A 17,963-nucleotide genomic window follows, 5' to 3' on the forward strand; every position below is an offset into this window, starting at 1 on the left:
TTGGACCTTGCTATAGTCCCACTAGTGCCAAGACATTTGCAGAGCGCATCTGCCTGCGTTGCACACTCCAACTAATTATAAGTAAGCCATTATTATTATTATTATTATTATTTATTATTATAGCGCCATTTATTCCATGGCGCTTTACAAGTGAAAAGGTATACGTACAACAATCATTAACAGTACATAACAGACTGGTACAGGAGGAGAGAGGACCCTGCCCGCGAGGGCTTACAGTCTACAGGGAATGGGTGATGGTACAATAGGTGAGGACAGAGCTGGTTGCGCAGTGGTCTACTGGACTGAGGGCTGTTGTAGGTTATAGGCTTGTTGGAAGAGGTGGGTCTTGAGGTTCCTCTTGAAGCTTTCCACGGTAGGGGAGAGTCTGATGTGCTGAGGTAGAGCATTCCAAAGTATGGGGGATGCACGGGAGAAATCTTGTACGCGATTGTGGGAAGAGGAGATAAGGGAGGAGCAGAGAAGGAGATCTTGTGAGGATCTGAGGTTGCGTGCAGGTAGGTACCGGGAGACTAGGTCACAGATGTAGGGAGGAGACAGGTTGTGCATGGCTTTGTATGTCATAGTTAGTGTTTTGAACTGGAGTCGTTGGGTGATGGGAAGCCTGTGAAGGGATTGGCAGAGTGGCGAGGCTGGGGAGTAGCGAGGGGAGAGGTGGATTAAGCGGGCCGCAGAGTTTAGGATAGATTGGAGGGGTGCAAGAGTGTTGGAAGGGAGGCCAGAGAGCAGGAGGTTGCAGTAGTCGAGGCGGGAGATGATGAGGGCATGCACTAATGTTTTTGCTGATTCTTGGTTAAGGAAAGCACGGATCCGGGAGATGTTTTTGAGTTGTAATCGGCATGAGGTGAAGAGGGCTTGGATGTGTGGCTTGAAGGATAGAGCAGAGTCGAGGGTCACTCCAAGGCAACGAGCTTGTGAGACTGGGGAGAGTAAGCAACCATCGAGTTTGATGGAAAGGCTTGTTGGAGGAGATGAGTGAGGAGGAGGAAAGACAATGAATTCTGTTTTGTCCATGTTAAGTTTTAGGAATCGCACAGAGAAGAAGGATGAAATAGCAGACAGACATTGTGGGATTCTGGTTAGTAGAGAGGTAATGTCAGGTCCATTATACTAGCAAACACTCAGTGTACCTAGTGGCATCCTATCTGTGGCTATTGGACTTTGCTATAGTCCCACTAGTGCCAAGACATTTGCAGAGCGCATCTGCCTGCGTTGCACACTCCAACTAATTATAAGTAAGCCATTATACTAGCAAACACTCAGTGTACCTAGTGGCATCCTATACGTGGCTATTGGACCTTGCTATAGTCCCACTAGTGCCAAGACATTTGCAGAGCGCATCTGCCTGCGTTGCACACTCCAACTAATTATAAGTAAGCCATTATACTAGCAAACACTCAGTGTACCTAGTGGCATCCTATACGTGGCTATTGGACTTTGCTATAGTCCCACTAGTGCAAAGACATTTGCAGAGCACGTCTGCCTGCATTGCACACTCCAACTTTTTTAAACTAAGCAATTATACTAGCAAACACTCAGTGTACCTAGTGGCATCCTATACGTGGCTATTGGACTTTGCTATAGTCCCACTAGTGCCAAGACATTTGCAGAGCGCATCTGCCTGCGTTGCACACTCCAACTAATTATAAGTAAGCCATTATACTAGCATACACTCAGTGTACCTAGTGGCATCCTATACGTGGCTATTGGACCTTGCTATAGTCCCACTAGTGCCAAGACATTTGCAGAGCGCATCTGCCTGCGTTGCACACTCCAACTAATTATAAGTAAGCCATTATACTAGCAAACACTCAGTGTACCTAGTGGCATCCTATACGTGGCTATTGGACTTTGCTATAGTCCCACTAGTGCCAAGACATTTGCAGAGCGCATCTGCCTGCGTTGCACACTCCAACTAATTATAAGTAAGCCATTATACTAGCAAACACTCAGTGTACCTAGTGGCATCCTATACGTGGCTATTGGACCTTGCTATAGTCCCACTAGTGCCAAGACATTTGCAGAGCGCATCTGCCTGCGTTGCACACTCCAACTAATTATAAGTAAGCCATTATACTAGCAAACACTCAGTGTACCTAGTGGCATCCTATCTGTGGCTATTGGACTTTGCTATAGTCCCACTAGTGCCAAGACATTTGCAGAGCGCATCTGCCTGCGTTGCACACTCCAACTAATTATAAGTAAGCCATTATACTAGCAAACACTCAGTGTACCTAGTGGCATCCTATACGTGGCTATTGGACTTTGCTATAGTCCCACTAGTGCCAAGACATTTGCAGAGCGCATCTGCCTGCGTTGCACACTCCAACTAATTATAAGTAAGCCATTATACTAGCAAACACTCAGTGTACCTAGTGGCATCCTATACGTGGCTATTGGACTTTGCTATAGTCCCACTAGTGCCAAGACATTTGCAGAGCGCATCTGCCTGCGTTGCACACTCCAACTAATTTTAACTTAGCCATTATACTAGCAAACACTCAGTGTACCTAGTGGCATCCTATACGTGGCTATTGGACTTTGCTATAGTCCCACTAGTGCCAAGACATTTGCAGAGCGCATCTGCCTGCGTTGCACACTCCAACTAATTATAAGTAAGCCATTATACTAGCAAACACTCAGTGTACCTAGTGACATCCTATACGTGGCTATTGGACTTTGCTATAGTCCCACTAGTGCCAAGACATTTGCAGAGCGCATCTGCCTGCGTTGCACACTCCAACTAATTTTAACTTAGCCATTATACTAGCAAACACTCAGTGTACCTAGTGGCATCCTATACGTGGCTATTGGACTTTGCTATAGTCCCACTAGTGCCAAGACATTTGCAGAGCGCATCTGCCTGCGTTGCACACTCCAACTCATTATAACTAAGTTGCATTGTCAGGGATATTTATTCTTTATTATTCTGCTGTTAATAAAGCTAGACCACCACTGCAATCTTCACCACCTCTCAATTTTTACTACCACATTTTCAGTCCACAATCTTGTCGCAATCAACATGAGTTGCAAAATGACAGATGCTGGTGGAAAGGGGAAGAGGCGTGGTGGAAAAGGCAAAAAAGGTTTTGTCTGTGGGGAAAGTGCAGCAGCACTGAATACACGTTCAGAGACAACGCTGGCAGCTGGACACGACAAAATCTCCAAGGCGTAACTGGAGAGCTCTGGCCATTTTTCTAGGTTTGAAGCCCAAAAGGAGCAAGGCTCCAGTTGCACAGTCATGGCATCGATGTTCATTTGGAGATACTCCTGTATCATCCTCTCCAGCCGTTAAGTATGTGTCAGACTTGTTGTCTCTGGTGGCCTTGCAAAAGAGGGTCTAAAAAAATTATGAAAAGATTCCATAAAATTGCTGTTACCGGCACCAGATACGGTCCTACTGGTACGGGTAGACTGTTGAAGATGACGAGACCGTCCCATGTTTGTCAAGTTACAACTGGGAGATTCCCTCCCTGCACCTGCACGGTTGTTTGGTGGAAAAGCCGAGCTAAGATCGAGTAACAGCTTCTGCTGATACTCCTGCATACGTGCGTCCCTTTCTATGGCTGGAATTATGTCACAAAATTTGGACTTGTACCGGGGATCTAATAGTGTGGCAATCCAGTAGTCATCATCACTTCTAATTTTGACAATACGACTGTCATGTTGGAGGTAGTGCAACAAAAAGGCACTCATGTGTCTTGCGCAGCCATGCGGACCAAGTCCACGCTGTGTTTGTGGCATAGAGGTGCTACCCGTTCTTTCTTCCTCTGACATCTCCCCCCAACCTCTTTCAACTGAAATTTGACCAAGGTCTCCCTCATCCGCTGAGTCTTCCATGTCCATGGACAGTTCGTCCTCCATTTCTTCATGTTCTCCTGCACCTTGCTCAACATTTCGCCTGCTACTATGCGCCCTTGTCGATCCCTGTTCCCCATGGTCCCATGCCTGCTGCGTTGGTGATGATGAACGTCTGGACCTTGGTGATGTTGTTGTCCCTTGCGCATATGAATCCTCCTGTAGTTCCTCCCCTTCATGTTGTCCCACCCCCTGACTCCGAATAGTGTTTAGCGTGTGCTCCAGCATGTAAATGACTGGAATCGTCATGCTGATAATGGCATTGTCAGAGCTAAACATATTCGTCGCCATGTCGAAACTGTGCAGAAGGGTGCATAGGTCCTTGATCTGAGACCACTCCATCAGGGTGATCTGCCCCACCTCTGCATCTCGTTGGCCCAGGCTATACGTCATGACGTATTGCACCAGGGCTCTGCGGTGCTGCCACAGTCGCTGTAACATGTGGAGAGTTGAATTCCAGCGTGTCGCCACATCGCATTTCAGGCGATGAACCGGCAGGCCGAAAGACTTCTGGAGCGATGCAAGTCGCTCTGCTGCGGCGCTTGAACGGCGGAAGTGAGCTGACAGTTTTCGTGCCCTGTTCAGAAGGCCATCTAGGCCGGGATAGTGTGTTAAAAATTGCTGGACGACAAGGTTCAACACGTGAGCCATACAAGGTACGTGTGTCACAATGCCCAGGCGAAGTGCCGCACCCAGGTTTGCAGCATTGTCGCACACGGCCTTACCAGGCTGCAGGTTGAGTGGAGACAACCATTTATTAAACTCGGACCGCAGAGCTGACCACAACTCCTCAGCTGTGTGACTCTTATTCCCAAGACATGTCAAGCTAAAGACCGCCTGATGCCGTTACGCTCTGCTGCCAGCATAGTAATGAGGCGTGCGTGATTCCTTCTGCGCAGTGAGAACGCTGGTGGCCTGACCAGGCAGGCTTGGGGCGGAGGTGGAGGACCCAGATGAGGTGGAGGATGCAGAAGCTGTGGCGGAACTTGGACAGACAGAGGATTGACACACAAGTCGTGGGGACGGCAAGACTTGTGCAGCAGACCCTTCACCATCTATCACCATAGTTACCCAGTGCCCAGTCAGCGACATGTAACGTCCCTGTCCATGCTTACTGGTCCAAGTATCGGTGGTGAAATGCACCCGTTCACACACAGAGTTTCTCAAGGAAGCGGTGATGTTGTGTGCGACATGCTGGTGTAGCACGGGCACACCTTTCTTAGAGAAGTAGTGGCGACTAGGCATCTGGTACTGGGGCACAGCGACAGACATAAGGTCTCTAAAATCCTGTGTGTCCACTAGGCGGAAAGGCAGCATTTCGGTAGCCAACAGCTTACAGAGGGATAGAGTCAACCTCTTAGCTTTGTCATGGGTCGGAGGAAGTGGCCTTTTATTTGACCACATCTGAGGGACAGAGATCTGGCTGCTGTGTGTAGACGGTGTTGAGTAGGGTGTCCCTGGAAAAATGCAGGTTTGTGAGGAAAGTGCAGGCGGAGACATGATGTTGCCTTCATCCAACGTTGGTGCTATCGATGTCTGAGAGAGCTGTACACACTCACTTGTTTCCCCTTCCAAACCAACTGACGACCTTACAAGCAAACTGCCTGTTGCGGTTACAGTGGTGGAAGTTTGGCGTGGAAAAACAGGTGTGACAGCTGTCCCCACAGTCCTAGAAGATGAAGAGCGCGCGGATGCACTGGAAGGGGCGGGCGGTGGATGGTTCGCTCTTGCAGCATTGCAGCACAGTGAGCTTCCCACCGGGACCTATGATATTTATTCATGTGACGATTCATGGAAGAAGTTGTCAAACTGCTGAGGTTTTGACCTCTACTAAGAGAATCATGACAAATTTTACATATCACATGATTTGGGCGATCTTTTTCTATGTCAAAAAAGGACCAGGCTAGGCAAGGCTTAGAGGCCATGCGACCTGTTGATCCACCCCGAATAATGCTCATAGGCAGAGTGGTGGCTGAGGATGCAGTTGTAGACGTGCTACCAGTGCTCCGACTCTGTCCAGGAAGGCGCAAGGTAACTTCGTCGTCGGTTGCATCCTCCTCCACCGCCTCTGTTGACCTCCTCGAGTGCCTGACTGGGGGTTGACAGTAGGTGGGATCTAGAACTTCATCATCAATTGTTGTGTTTGCACTCCCCTCCCCCTCAGACCGAGCCTCTTCTTGCCCTGACCGAATATTTAAGTTGTCATCCCAATCGGGTATCTGCGTCTCATCTTCATCAGTATGTTCCTCATTGTCTATAACCACAGGTGTTACAGTTTGTGACAAAGGGTCAACATTATGCTCAGAAACTTGGTCCTCACGGCCTGAATCAGAGTCACAAAGGTTCTGGGCATCACTGCAGACCATTTCCTGTTCTGTACTCACTGTAGCTTGGGAGCAGACCTCTGATTCCCAGGCTATAGTGTGACTGAACAGCTCTGCAGACTCAGCCATCTCAGTTCCACCATACTGTGCAGGGCTGATGGAGACTTCAGAGCTGGGAGAAATCAAGTGTGATTGGGATGACAACTCAGAGGACTGGTGTTTTTTGGATGCGGTACTTGAAGTGGCTGAGAGGGCACTTGTTGGACCACTTGAGATCCATTCAAGCATTTTCCTTTTTTGCCCATCATCTACCTTTCTTCCTGTTGTTCGTGTCCGTAAAAAAGGGAGCACATCGGATTGTCCACGGTAAGTAGTAGACATCTTACTTTTGCTGGTAGATGGTCTATCTTCAGCAGATGATAATGGAGCTTTGCCACTTTCCCCACAGACAAAACCTTTTTTGCCTTTTCCACCACGCCTCTTCCCCTTTCCACCAGCATCTGTCATTTTGCCACTCATGTTGATTGCGACAAGATTGTGGACTGAAAATGTGGTAGTAAAAATTGAGAGGTGGTGAAGATTGCAGTGGTGGTCTAGCTTTATTAACAGCAGAATAATAAAGAATAAATATCCCTGACAATGCAACTTAGTTATAATGAGTTGGAGTGTGCAACGCAGGCAGATGCGCTCTGCAAATGTCTTGGCACTAGTGGGACTATAGCAAAGTCCAATAGCCACGTATAGGATGCCACTAGGTACACTGAGTGTTTGCTAGTATAATGGCTAAGTTAAAATTAGTTGGAGTGTGCAACGCAGGCAGATGCGCTCTGCAAATGTCTTGGCACTAGTGGGACTATAGCAAAGTCCAATAGCCACGTATAGGATGCCACTAGGTACACTGAGTGTTTGCTAGTATAATGGCTTACTTATAATTAGTTGGAGTGTGCAACGCAGGCAGATGCGCTCTGCAAATGTCTTGGCACTAGTGGGACTATAGCAAAGTCCAATAGCCACGTATAGGATGCCACTAGGTACACTGAGTGTTTGCTAGTATAATGGCTAAGTTAAAATTAGTTGGAGTGTGCAACGCAGGCAGATGCGCTCTGCAAATGTCTTGGCACTAGTGGGACTATAGCAAAGTCCAATAGCCACGTATAGGATGCCACTAGGTACACTGAGTGTTTGCTAGTATAATGGCTTACTTATAATTAGTTGGAGTGTGCAACGCAGGCAGATGCGCTCTGCAAATGTCTTGGCACTAGTGGGACTATAGCAAAGTCCAATAGCCACGTATAGGATGCCACTAGGTACACTGAGTGTTTGCTAGTATAATGGCTTACTTATAATTAGTTGGAGTGTGCAACGCAGGCAGATGCGCTCTGCAAATGTCTTGGCACTAGAGGGACTATAGCAAAGTCCAATAGCCACAGATAGGATGCCACTAGGTACACTGAGTATTTGCTAGTATAATGGCTTACTTATAATTAGTTGGAGTGTGCAACGCAGGCAGATGCGCTCTGCAAATGTCTTGGCACTAGTGGGACTATAGCAAGGTCCAATAGCCACGTATAGGATGCCACTAGGTACACTGAGTGTTTGCTAGTATAATGGCTTACTTATAATTAGTTGGAGTGTGCAACGCAGGCAGATGCGCTCTGCAAATGTCTTGGCACTAGTGGGACTATAACAAAGTCCAATAGCCACGTATAGGATGCCACTAGGTACACTGAGTGTTTGCTAGTATAATGGCTTACTTATAATTAGTTGGAGTGTGCAACGCAGGCAGATGCGCTCTGCAAATGTCTTGGCACTAGTGGGACTATAGCAAGGTCCAATAGCCACGTATAGGATGCCACTAGGTACACTGAGTGTTTGCTAGTATAATGGCTTACTTATAATTAGTTGGAGTGTGCAACGCAGGCAGATGCGCTCTGCAAATGTCTTGGCACTAGTGGGACTATAGCAAAGTCCAATAACCACGTATAGGATGCCACTAGGTACACTGAGTGTTTGCTAGTATAATGGCTAAGTTAAAATTAGTTGGAGTGTGCAACGCAGGCAGATGCGCTCTGCAAATGTCTTGGCACTAGTGGGACTATAGCAAAGTCCAATAGCCACGTATAGGATGCCACTAGGTACACTGAGTGTTTGCTAGTAAAATTGCTTAGTTTAAAAAAGTTGGAGTGTGCAATGCAGGCAGACGTGCTCTGCAAATGTCTTTGCACTAGTGGGACTATAGCAAAGTCCAATAGCCACAGATAGGATGCCACTAGGTACACTGAGTTTTTGCTAGTATAATGGCTTACTTATAATTAGTTGGAGTGTGCAACGCAGGCAGATGCGCTCTGCAAATGTCTTGGCACTAGTGGGACTATAGCAAGGTCCAATAGCCACGTATAGGATGCCACTAGGTACACTGAGTGTTTGCTAGTATAATGGCTTACTTATAATTAGTTGGAGTGTGCAACGCAGGCAGATGCGCTCTGCAAATGTCTTGGCACTAGTGGGACTATAGCAAGGTCCAATAGCCACGTATAGGATGCCACTAGGTACACTGAGTGTTTGCTAGTATAATGGCTTACTTATAATTAGTTGGAGTGTGCAACGCAGGCAGATGCGCTCTGCAAATGTCTTGGCACTAGTGGGACTATAGCAAGGTCCAATAGCCACGAATAGGATGCCACTAGGTACACTGAGTGTTTGCTAGTATATATGGCAAAATTATAGATGGAAAGGGAGAAGGGGAGGGGGGGAGAGAGGAGGCTGTAATTGACTACAAGGGTATGAGTTATGAGTGATCATAGGGATAGTGTTACATAAGTGGAAATACCTATGGAGGACCGGATGTGTAAGCGCATACCTTATACAAACCTATAGAGTGCTGATGGGTGAGAGTGTGATGTTAGATATAAGACATCCTATAGTGAATAGTGAGCCGTAATCAAGTGCAACAGGGATATTTCACGTGACTATGGGAACATGGAAGGTAAAGAAAGGGGAGAAAAAACTGTTAGACAAGGTAATCAGACATAATGTAACCAGTTGATCAGACATGACAAACATGACAAATAAAAAACAAGGAAGAATGGAACTCCATACATAGTGGAACCATATATAGTGTGAACACGAAAAAGAACCGGGCGTTAGAAAAAATGTGCACGGCCCAATGAATCAAGTCGGTTCTTCATATTCATGGTTTAAGCCCTTGGGTTCCAACGTTCCCAGAGTATATATCCAGAAAGATTCCCTTTCTTTGAGCTTCCTAATTCTATTGCCTCCTCTGCGTATGGCTGGGACATGTTCGATGACTTGGAATCTTAATTGGGCCACTGTGTGATTATGCGTCACAAAATGGTGTGGGACTGGTAATAGAATCTGCTTACAATGTATTGTTGACTTGTGCTTAGCACAAAAAAAGGGAATCTTTCTGGATATGTACTCTGGACACATTAAAACCCAAGGGCTTAAACCGTGAATATGAAGTACAGACTTGATTCATTGGGCCGTGCACCATGTCACCATGTGTGCAATTGCATTGTCCAATGGCTCACAATGGTTATGCGTTTTCATTGGATGGATAATCGAAGCCATGTTTTTTTCCTTTCTCTTGGGTTTGTTGTGTGAGTAGCCTATAGGATTAAGTTAGTTACCGCAGGCAGTGGATTTAGCTTCCTGTCTTTGGTCCAGTGGTAGATTGATTGTTTGGTCTATGAGCTGTTATGGGTTTTAATCCAGGTGAATGCCCATGGGCTGCCTATAACTGTGTGAAATATGTAGTTTTACTGGGCTGGGATGAGAGAATCCATCGAAGCATGGTGTAGGGATTGTGGTTCCTGTGTGCTAAGAAGAAAGGCTAGCACCAGCCAGAAAGCCCCATTACAGCCAATAATCAACCGCTAGCCGCTGGAACTCGTTGCTCTAGATCATGTCAAACTCTCACCAAGCAGGAATAGATACATTAGCCCACCATCCCACCCAAAGAGCAACTTCTGCTGCGCAGCTGGCTTTCTAGGCAGCAGCGCTATTGTGATGTCAGCGGGGGACATTGTGACAAGCCAGTGTTCCGTCACTTCATGTTGTGCACTGTTCAAACGGAAAATACATCAACAGGCAGACTACAGAAAAGCTTACTGACAAAGGATAGAGAGGGGCTTTCTCAGAGGGCTTTTTACAGTTTGTCTATTCCCAATTAGCCGTTTAAGTATGCTTAATGAAAGTACTAATTCTTTCATAGGCCGCCCATTCTTAGTATTTGACGTTCCTTATATTGCGGTATCAGGCTTCGCAGCAGGTTGCAAAACATTCATCACCCATGACTGTCCCCAATTGGGCTCAGAAGCTAAATGTCTATCATGACCTCTCTTTTTGAAAGTCCAAGAGCAAGCAAACTCTTCCTCCAGGAGAGGGAGCCAACAGATCACTAAAGACATCATCATTGCTCAAAGAAAACACAGAAAAACAATGGAAGCTTTAATTGGAGTGGAATCTGATAGACAGCACCTGATGCCAAGTCTGCATCTTCTAACACCTGCAGTCACTGCAGCAGCTGAATCCAATGTGTCCAAAAGGGATCTATTCTATTCAATTGCAAATGATCTAGATAAGACTGAGAATAAGATACTGCACGGGACATAGCAGAGTTGGTCAAGTTGAGTGGAGATGAGTTTGCTATTTGGCACAGCTTTTGCATCAATAAAGCAAGTAAAAGGTGTGAAAGATAAAAAAAAAGGGTGAAAGTGTGAAAAGTGAATTGGCCAAATTGAGGTGCATATAAAGTTTTTGCTTTCTTTCAATTCACTAATGAGGCTCATTTGAATCAGGTGAATTGAGTTCTGCTTTTGGAAACTCGGTTAAGAAGGGGTGCACCGGTCCTGGAGGTACTGCAATACCAGGTCAATGCGTGGAGTGGACAGAGCAAGATTTTTTCCATCTCCTTGTTCTAAAAATCCATTTAATATATGGTCCCTAGAGAGGGGACGTATCAGATATTAAACTGATAAGAACAGATTTAATTTTTTTTTTTTCTGTTTATCAGTAGGACTTCAAAATAACAAAGGTGATCGCCTCCCGTTGCCTGGGAACCGTCCAGGCACAAGAGGGCTATGTGTCACCAGAAGGCGCACACACTCCCTCAAGGCCGGCAGACGTGCAATCCCAGGCACCTTCCAGTACCGACCAAGGTAGCGTCCTCCGAAACTACACTTGATCTTAGCCAAAAGGCCGAGAAGCTATAACCCGAATTGGTTACGGCCTTGAGTGGCACCCTGGCCTATACCGGACACATCTTAGGGAGAGGGAGACAAACCCACGCCTACAGAAGACATTTTGTCACCCAAGCCAAACCCTTGAAAAGGCTGTTTTGCAGAGCAAAAACAAGGAGAATGGTACTTTTTGCAGCCGCCGCCCACTGCAATGAATCTGAATAACTCCTCCTTTTGGGCACAAGCACCTCCCCTCCCCCTTGCAGTCTTTCCAATTCATGATACAAAAAGACGGACGGACAGGACAGGACAGGACCATCTGCCTGACTTTCCGTCACTGCCACCCTTTGCCATCCTTGCCCGTAGAAAGCCCTTTCATCATCCCCAAACCCTAATCTTTTCCCTTCCCTTCCCAGCTGCGTCTCACTCCCTTTCATTAGGAAGTGAGCGCAGCCTTTTCTCCGTTCTGCACATGCGCGACGTTAAACATAAATGCGCAGGCGTGCGTTCCATTAGCCTCACTGCATTCCACTCCCATACAGGAAGTGGGCACAGCTATTACTACGGTCGCACATAAAAGAACCCACGGCCACCACTGCACATAGCTGACTCCACCACAGGACACCCACTTCTACACCAACGCAGGTAAGACAGGATCGGCACCTCTATGCTCCCGTTACAATCAGGCTCAGTCACCATGTGATAACGCTCTCAACTCTTTAGTTGCAGGCTCCCCTTGCTTCACCTCCACTGGCTGTGCTGCCATTTCCTCTCCCAACTGGAAGTTATACTTTATTCCACTATTTTCCTGTTTCTCTCTTCCCCCTTTTCCCATAACCTACTTTTATCTGCATTTGTGGGGTATCTATATGCTATTTACATCATAGTTTTATTCATTAATATGGAAGGGAAGAGTGCCCATGAGAGTGTTGAACTGCGGAGAGCAAAAGATTAAGCTGCTCCGATTTGCCACCATTGATAAGCTGTTCTCAGTAGATACACATGCTATCCAAACAGCAGCATCCACCATTGCTTCAGCCCACCCATTCAGTGACAGCTCACCAAGTCAGCCAGAGGAGTGGTGTAAGGAATTACACGTAGGCACTGACTCCACACCTTCACATCACAAGAAGGGGGTCTACAGGCTAGTGCAAGAATACGAGCAAGTCTTCAGCAAACATCCGCTAGACTTTTGAAAAATAAAAGGGGTCAAACACTACATCCCCACAAGTGCACACCCACCCATCAAAGAGAGATATAAGCCAAATCTACCTGCACATTACCAGTGTACCAAGGACATGTTGAGCAACATGAAGGAGGCTGGGGTTATCCGTGACAGTTGTAGCCTCTGGGCAGCTCCGTTGGTCCTGTTAAAGAAGAAGGACAGCACCACTCCCCTGTATTGAGGAATAGCTAGCTGCATTGACAACTGCAAATTATTTTTCTACCCTTGATCTCACTAGTCACTATTGGCAAGTGTCCGTTGCTGAGGCAGACCGGGAGAAGACCGCCTTTGCCACCCCGATGGGTCTCTGCGAGTTCAAAAGCATGCCCTTCGAGCTGTGCAATTTGCCAGGAACCTTCCAGAGGCTGATGGAATGCTGCTTGGGACACCGAAACTTTGAAACGGTACTGCTATACCTTTATGATGTTATTGTTTATTCTAACGCAAACAAGATTTTAGGGTGTATAAAAAGGGAGATTAGATCCGATGATCCCAACGTATTGTTACCCCTCTATAAATCACTTGTAAGGCCACATCTGGAATATGGGGTAAAGTCCTGAGCAGGTTGATAACCATTGGTTTGAGCATGGTAGGGTGTAGTACGCATCTTCCTGCATCGGTAAAAGCTGCAGAAGTCCTTGAAGATTTCCGCTTCAAAGGCAGTGCCTTGATCTGTGAGGACTCTCTCTGAGTAGCCATGAGGTCTGCATAAGTGTGCTTGGAAGACCTTCGCTGCAGTATGGGCCATTAGATCTTTGACTTGTACCACAACCATAAATCTCGAGTAGTTGTCTACCATCGTAAGTGCATACGTGAGCTCACCTCGATATTCTGCAACAAAACTCCCTTTTTCGATTTCAGTTTCAGCAAACACTCCTCTTCCTGTAGAAAATATTTATCATTACCTAAGACAGTCATTCTAATGCATGACAATATTAAGGCAATTTAGTTAAAACTTGTTTTAACTCACCTTTAAGGGGATTGATGTATTTCATGGTCAATCCAGGTTTGTCAGTGATGGCACTGACATAATGTATGGCGTCTTTTTCGGGCGTTATCCTTTGCCTTTTCATTGTGAAAATCCAGTTGCCTATATCAAAGCAAATTCTACTACTTGTAAAGTATGCAGAAAATGAAATGTAGAACATATAACATCAACTGCTTAGGAACGCATCATAGGTTAGTACTTAAAAGGATATTGTCATGTTCTAGTCATAATGCAAGCTGGACATTTTTCATGTTACCCTGTAATCGCCGGCCTGTTCTAATGCTCACAAGCCAAGATATAGGCTCAGCTGCTAAGGCTTCCCTCTGCCTTCTGAATGAAAATTGAATATGTCTGGCTCACTGTGTATATAGCAGGTGCTCAGAAAAAATAAGAGTTAATTCAATAGAAATAGCTCTGGCACACTATAGTGATCAATAACGTAAGAAAAGAACTCTTAGAATGCTGAAAATTCTTTATTTGTGCAAAAGGATAATTCATCCAACGTTTCGAGCTTGTTTTTAGGTCTTTATCAAGGATAAAGTTATCTAAGATCATAAAGGGTTACAAAACCATATAAACACGTAATTAGTACATAGTACAACATAACAGTACAATATATTGCTACTTGAGAGTACAATGGGTCAAATGACCATGATGCACATACAAAAAAATTTTCCAAAGCCATAGTGAAAACATTTGTACTGAGGAAAGAAAATTTCCACATGACCTATCTGGAGAAACATTCTGGATCAAACAACCAAAAATAGTCAAGCAGGTAAATACACACCTATATGGATAACAGGATGATATGTGTTCAATTGTATAGCGTCATTGCCATTAAGGTACAAATGGAAAACTTGCAATCCTATATAGTGAAGGAAATGAACACATATCATATCAAAGAACACAGGAACATGGGTGTGAGAAAAACCTCAATGTTTATACTTTGTTCTTTATAATGGTGTGAACATGTATATGTCTCAGTACCTTATGAACTTGAGAATTCTAGTGAGTAGATGATGAAAGCCTATTCCAGAACTGGAATCGGTAAATAATTGTAGGTGGAATCTAAATGAAAAGATGGTACAAGTGTTATCATGACACGTGGGCTATAACACAATGGACCGTGTGACAAAGAAGAAAGGAGAGAAAGAAGAGGAAGAAAATGGAACTACCTGTAACATTACGTGATAGTCACTGGTAAGTATCACTTGACAATTCAGGTGAAAAAGGATTCCTTTATTAAAGGGTTCTCAGTCGCCTCAGGATCATGAAATACTAGGGTAAATGATATGAGAATGGGTAAGAAGCACCACTAAAGGAAATATGAGATGCAGGACATATATCTATAAACCCCTGAACTACATGATAGAAATAAAAAGAAGAAAAAAGAAAAAAAAGAAGAAAGAAGAAGAACACATAGAATGCGGAAAGAGAATGGGTACAACTACCTGAGTTACTGCAGGGAGGCCCCTGGTAGGTATTGTGAGGGTTAGTGGAATTCCTTCACTGAAGGGTTCTCAGTTGCCTCAGGTTCGTGAAAAATGCTATAGACAAATAATGCCCGGAGAAAAGGGGTTCATATACAGCGAATAATGGTAATACAAGGTACATGTGTCCCATGTAATAGTATAAATATATATATATTGTACTAAGCTCTACACCAGAAATAGAAAGTAGTCCCTCTGCCTTCTGTCTAGGTGCCCTGAGTTATGTCCTGTAAACTGTCACAGTGACCTAGACACACATGTGTAGTAGGGGAATATCCCTGCTGAGATGCCAGTGCTAGAGCACTCGTTTGCTGTGGAGTTGAACGCTATGTGAGCAGTTCTTACCTTCAATGAGCAGAAGTCTCTTTTTTCAGATTTCAATATCTCTGTGGGTATCTGGCAGAAATATGGAATACTCTTTACTGCTAAGACCCTGTACACCACTCCCACTAAAGGGGGCTTTACACGCTGCGACATCGCTAATGCGGAGTCGTTGGGGTCACGGAATTTGTGACGCACATCCGGCCGCATTAGCGATGTTGCTGCGTGTGATACCGATGAGCGATTTTGCATCGTTGCAAAAACGTGCAAAATCGCTCATCGGTGACATGGGTCTCCATTCTCGATTATCGTTACTGCAGCAGTAACGATGTAGTTCGTCGCTCCTGCGGTAGCACACATCGCTCCGTGTGACACCGCAGAAACGAGGAACCTCTCCTTACCTGCCTCCCAGCCGCTATGAGGAAGGAAGGAGGTGGGCGGGATGTTCCGGCCACTCATCTCCGCCCCTCCGCTGCTATTGGGCGGTCGCTCAGTGACGTCGCTGTGACGCCGCACGGACCGCCCCCTTAGAAAGGAGGCGGTTCGCCGGACACAGCGACGTCGCCGGGCAGGTAAGTATGTGTGACGGGTCTGGTCGGTGTTGTGCGGCATGGGCAGCGATTTGCCCGTGTCGCGCAACAGATGGGGGCGGGTACCCACACTAGCGATATCGGGACCGATATCGCAGTGTGTAAAGTAGCCTTTAGTCACATGACCAAGACTGTATCTGTGTCCCTACAACACACTTGAGACAAATGTGTGTGTGAGCCTGCATTGTGGGGTATATATAATATATTATAGAGCTGGGAAGGATCATTCTAAGCAGTGAGCTGTTCCAGTATTTGTAGGAAAATACCCAGTAGAAGCATCAAACACAGCACCAATACCTCCCATCAGTATTCCACCACAGTGCCATGTAACCCATGCCCTACACTCCCATCTACACCAATACTATACAGGCACAAACTAGTATATCTGACTAAAAGCCCACAAAATATGAAGAACGGCCTATAGTTGAGTGTGGATATAAAATCTATGTGAGCAGAGCTAGAATAGAAATCACTGATCGCATTGAAGTCATTCTGACCATAAATCACCATGATATCAAGGTGAGGAGTTGTGTGTTACTGCTGGGAGGAAAGGGTTAACAGTGGAATATTAAGGTGCATTTCTGTGTGCAGTGTTACTAGTCAATGTAACAATTCAGTATGAGCTGCTCTTGGTGCCGGGGGAGGGAGATGCTCTCCTGAGCAAGATAGATGGGGAATGAACATGATATCTATATAGTGTAAGGCAGGGGGTCTCAAACCAGGTGATCATGTCTGATCAACTGGTTACATTATGTCTGATTACCTTGTCTAACAGTTTTTTCTCCCCTTTCTTTACCTTCCAGGTTCCCATAGTCACGTGAAATATCCCTGTTGCACTTGATTACGGCTCACTATTCACTATAGGATGTCTTATATCTAACATCACACTCTCACCCATCAGCACTCTATAGGTTTGTATAAGGTATGCGCTTACACATCCGGTCCTCCATAGGTATTTCCACTTATGTAACACTATCCCTATGATCACTCATAACTCATACCCTTGTAGTCAATTACAGCCTCCTCTCTCCCCCCTCCCCTTCTCCCTTTCCATCTATAATTTTGCCAGTACAATATTAGTTTACATTAGGCACACACTCACATATTCCTTTCCTTAGTGATTTATTGTAATTCACATTCACATACAATTCTCTATGCCTGCCCCATTACTACATTCATACCTACTTGACCCTATCCTGATACCCCTTGTCTCACCTTGTTGGTCCCTACACCTGTTATCATGTCCTTTCCTGTGTCTGTCTTGTCACACAACACATTTTAGCATATAACTTGTGCTCCTTATTACCTGTCCTGCCTATTAGAATTATGTCCATTATGTCCATGCATGGCCCAATGAATCAAGTCTGTACTTCATATTCATGGTTTAAGCCTTTGGGTTCCAATGTGCCCAGAGTATATATCCAGAAAGATTCCCTTTCTTTGAGCTTCCTAATTCTATTGCCTCCTCTGCGTATGGCTTGGACATGTTCGATGACTTGGAATCTTAATTGGATCACTGTGTGATTATGCGTCACAAAATGGTGTGGGACTGGTAATAGAATCTGCTTACAATGTATTGTTGACTTGTGTTTAGCTCAAAGAAAGAGAATCTTTCTGGATATGTACTCTGGGCACATTAGAACCCAAGGGCTTAAACCGTGAATATGAAGTAAAGACTTGATTCATTGGGCCGTGCACCATGTCACCAAGTGTCCAATTGCATTGTCCAATGGCTCACAATGGTTATGCGTTTTCATTGGATGGATAATCAAAGCCATGTTTTTTTCCTTTCTGTTGGGTTTGTTGTGTGAGTAGCCTATAGGATTAAGTTGGTTACCGCAGGCAGTGGATTTAACTTCCTGTCTTTGGTCCAGTGGTAGATGGATTGTCTGGTCTATGAGCTGTTATTGGTTTGAATGCAGGTGAATGCCCATGGGCTGCTTATGAC

The 17,963-nt window shown here is 45.4% G+C and overlaps 1 pseudogene; it reads right to left on the reverse strand.

Annotated features, from left to right (window-relative positions):
• Positions 1 to 11,055: 11,055 nt before the first annotated feature.
• LOC142259395 (U2 spliceosomal RNA) lies at positions 11,056 to 11,261 on the reverse strand (annotated as a pseudogene).
• Positions 11,262 to 17,963: the final 6,702 nt, after the last annotated feature.

The sequence above is a fragment of the Anomaloglossus baeobatrachus genome (genome assembly GCF_048569485.1).
Source record: "Anomaloglossus baeobatrachus isolate aAnoBae1 chromosome 7 unlocalized genomic scaffold, aAnoBae1.hap1 SUPER_7_unloc_2, whole genome shotgun sequence".
NCBI lineage: Eukaryota > Metazoa > Chordata > Amphibia > Anura > Aromobatidae > Anomaloglossus > Anomaloglossus baeobatrachus.